Here is a 4,761-nt window from a genome sequence, read left to right on the forward strand (position 1 = left end):
TCGTATTGGTTTCAGTAATGCCTTTTGAGATAATTTTAGATTGATTGACTGGACAGTTTCATCGTCACCAACATCTCTTTCCTACGTTCTTGGATTAGTGTCATCAAACCACATGTACATATTCTTCAACACTTAAGGTTTCTTTTATTAAAAACTTGAAAAGCGCTGCTAGATAGTGCATAACCTAGAAAATACTAAGGTGTCTTCTTTAGTATAGGTATGATGAGACACTTGTTAAGAATATGACAAGCAGTACTTATAGCTTCTAGGAGATTTCTATCGAGTAGCATGGTTCTTGTTATATCTTGTAATGAACGATTCTTACTTTCCACTACTTCATTTGGCTGAGGTGATATAGGTAAACATAAGTTTTGAGTAAATACATTTTGAGCGCAAAATTCTTCAAATGTCGTATTCTCAAATTCACCATCATGACCAATGTGGGTAGTAGTGATGAAATAACCTGCTTCTCTTTGAAATTTTCTACAAAATGCTTCAAAATTAGTGAAAGCTTAATTTTCGTGAGAGAGAAATATTACCCATGTAAACCTTGAGAAATCATCGCCAATTACAAAAGCATATTTTTTTACCTCCAATACTAGCATTTCGGGTAGGACCAAACAAATCCATATGAAGTAGCTGAAGAGGTTTAGAAGTACTTACAATGTCTTTTACCTTAAAAGACGAACGAGTCTACTTACCCATTTGGCATGCATCGCAAATGTGATCTTTTCAAATTTTAGTTTTGGTAAGTCAATAACTAGTTCAAATCTATATAGTTCTCAAAAGCATGCACACTCGCATTTCCAAGTTTTCGACTACATAGCCAAGGATCAATTGTTACTGCAGTAAGACAAGTAAGAGAAGGAAAACTAACATTATTTAAAATATATATGTTATTTACTCAATCTTCAATGAGGTTAAGCTTTTTTTCCAATATGTTTGATAATACAGCTTGTTGTGTTGAAGGTGACTTGCAATCTAGCATCACATAATTGACTGATGCCAAGAAGATTGTGCTTGAGTCCTTCAACTAGATACACTTCAATCATATCACATGACAAGCTTCGATTAATGGTTCCTACTCGTATTACTTCTTCTTTAGAATTGTCCCCAAATCTTACAAATCCTCCATCGGTCCTTTTTTTAGTTTTGAAGTTTTCTTTCTTTCTGCACATATGTCTGGAGCATGCATTATCAAGTACCCACATTCCCTTTTTGTAGGTTTTCTTACACTGCTTGCAAGACAATAAGATTATTTTAGTTTAGGTACCCAAGTAATTTTGGGTCCTAGTGGTTAGGAGCTTTTGGTTTCCAAACCATTTTCCAAAAGAGTACTTTCTACAATTGAAAGATTTGTGATATCACCATATGTATAACATGTAATTTCAACAAAGGTTTCAAGAGAATAGGAATTCCAACAAGATTAATTTGAGTTGTAGGAACTGTGATTAGGAGAGTTTTTCCTATAAAAAGTAGTTCGGTTAAATCGAATAGTGATTAGGCGATTTCTAGATGTTGTTCAGCTGCATTTTTATTTCCTCTAATTCTTTTGTAAGTAAGTCGACTTCAATTTTACTTGCTTCGAGAAGAATTTGCAAGTCTTTGTTTTCTTGAGCGAGTTATTGTACTTGTCAATAACCTTCTATAGTTCATCAGTAACTATGTCCAAGGAATTATGTAGGTGATTATAATTAAAACAATTGAATGATCTTAACTCACTTGTTTCACTTAGTGACATGAAACATAAGTTGGTCATTTCATCATGATTATCATCAGTTCTTTCTCTTTGATCACATGCTCCGACACTTTTAGGTTCTTTGGTTATTTCTTCTTCTTCGTTCAGGGCAGTTTTGTTTGATGTGTCTTGGTTTTCCGCAATAGGAGTATCGATCATCGTTTCTTTTGAAGTCATTGCTTTGTTTAGGTATGTCTTCTTTGTCTAAGCATTTGTCTCACTCCTCGATTAATAAGCGTCATTCCTTCGTCTTGATTTTCATCAACTTCTTCTCCAATATCAGATATCTCGGATGTGAATGCCATCATCTTTTTTTATCAGCCTTGTTGTACCTTTTACTATGATTTTGTTTGTAGGACATAAGTTGTGTCGGATCTCATAATATGTAATTTTTTGTAGCTCTCCATCTTTAAGAGTGGCAACTTTAGTTTCCCAAACCTTGGGAAGACTTCGAACAAGTTTACTATTTCGTAACATATTTGAATACACCATTCCATGATTTTTTTAGTTCGGAGACAATTGTCCTTAATCTTGAAAACAAAGATTCAACATTTTCACCTTATGCAATTTTGAATAACTCATATTCATTAACAAGTGCACCGATCCGAGCCTTCTTTACTTTAGTGGTTCCTTCATATGTTACTTATAGTTTGTCTCACATTTCTTTAGCAGTATCGCACATTGATATCTTGTCGTACTCTGCTTTACTCACTGCACAATAAAGCAAACTTATAACTATAGCATCAGTTTGGATTACCTCTTATTGTTCTTTAGTGATGTCAAATGATTCAGGATCGAATGGATTTTTAGTGCCATCCTTTTCAGTTAGTCCAGGAATGGGCTTTCGCCCTTTCTTAATCACTATCCAAGCTTGATGATCAGTTGAGGAGACAGATTCTGAATCTATTTTTTACAGTGAGAGTAATGTTGCCCATTGAAGTATGGGGTTGGTGTGACGAGTGTCCATCTTGAAGTAAGGCTCTAGGGATCTGATAGTGTGTCATTTTGGATCTTTGTACATGTGTGGCTAAACACTGAAACAGTGAGACCTACTCTGATACCAATATTCAATAGGGGGTGCATTAAAATTTCCCTTTTGTCGACTACCTGTATTGACCAGTAGACTAACCTGCATGTTAGTAAAACATATATAAACCAGTAGCTTGCACAAAGTAAATAACACATAATTTTTTATACTAGTTCGGATCACCACTGTGGTGCCTAGTCCAGTCTTTTGGGTTTCCTTTAAAGCTTTGAAGTGACTTGAGATGTACAGTGTTTCCTTGGTCTGATCTTGTCTGATATGTAAACCAGAATTTCTATCTTGAGACTTCCTCTACTTGTAAACCTACACTCAGAATCTTTCTTTCTCTTCTCTTTTCTTTTCAATTGTTTCACTCACGTGATTGCATAAAGATAAAAGAAGATTGTTCTATAAGCTAAAGAGAAGTTGTGTATCTTTCTTGTCTAACTAATTCTTCATTTATATGTTGATTGTTGAGGTATGTTTTGCTCTAACAGGAAAACCCAAGAGAGTTTCCTTCAATCAAGGATTTTTAATGATTCCTTGATTTGATGTACCAATTTTAGTTCTGCCTTGAATCACAAATTGGTTTGTGACTTGTGCAACGATCCTTCGAATCCTAATAATCTTCAGCGATCCATGAGTTGATCCTTTTTGTATGTTCCTCGCCATCTTGAGTTTGTTGTCTATTTCATTTTCCCTTTTTGTCTTCTGGTGATTGGTATCTAATTGACTCAAATTTGATTTGCCTTGTCATCTTAATTATATTTTCCTTTTTGGCATCTGATAAGTGGATATCTAATTTGTGTAGTATTCAGTTATCCTCTTTTGATGAAGGTTGCATTGATCTTCAAATCTTCTATTCGAATCACTCCATCCGCATATTTTGCTTTCCTTGATTTCCTGTTATTATTCAAAATACATTAAGCTAACAATTTTGCCTAAAACCAAATCTTAATTCTGATTGTCTAGGAGTTTGTTTTAGCCCATATAAGGATTTAAATAGTCTGTAGACTGTGTGTTTCTCCCCTTGACTCATAAATCCTTCAAGAAGTTGCATATAAATTTCTTCAACCAAATCACCTCGTAGAAAATCATTGAAAACGTCTGTGTGATGTATATGCCACTAATTTTGTGTTGCAGTTGATAGAACAATTCTCACTGTTTTCATTTTATCAATAGGCCGTTGATAATATTTCTTTGTAGTCAATACCTTTCTTCTGGGTATTGACTACAAAGTTAACAGTTATATTGATGGTACATCTCGGTGTCACAAGGACTTAGGGTGATATTTTCAAGATGGACCGAAAGGACTCACGATGTACCTAAAAGAAAGTTAGTTGTTTTACCTAATTAAGATTATTTAATTAAAGTTTCACGAAACCAACTACATTAATGTTACGACCATAACGGGAGTCCACAGCCTTAGTTTCATATTTCTATTAATATTAGCTGAGTTTTTAGCTATAAGCATAAAGCAAATCACATCTTTTGAGTATTTAGTTTCTACAAGAATTTTAGAAATAAAGATCATTCATTCTAGTAACACCTACAAGTAATATTTGATCCCAACCTTGTTGAGTTCTATATTTAAATGAAGATCATTTTATACTTCATTGCAACATGTAATTTGAGTGTTTTATCCGACCATCTAGTTGGAACTCAACCAATGATACAAATAGATATGAAACTGATAGTATTAATGGCTGCAAAATAGTGTCGAAGTATGGGTTTACAAAATCAAACCGAAAATCAAATCAAACCGCAAATCGAGTCAAATTGAAAAAAAAAACTAATGTTTCAATTTGACTTGGTTGGTATTGGAAAAAAACCGATCATACTTGGGGTGATTTGGTTTTAACTTAAAAAAAGTCAACCTGAAACCAAACAACCCATATATACATACATACATACATATATATATATATATATATATATATATCCATACATACATACATATATACATACATACATACATATATATATATATATATATATA

Source organism: Solanum pennellii, chromosome 3 (genome assembly GCF_001406875.1).
Source record: "Solanum pennellii chromosome 3, SPENNV200".
In the NCBI taxonomy this organism is placed as follows: Eukaryota; Viridiplantae; Streptophyta; class Magnoliopsida; order Solanales; family Solanaceae; genus Solanum; species Solanum pennellii.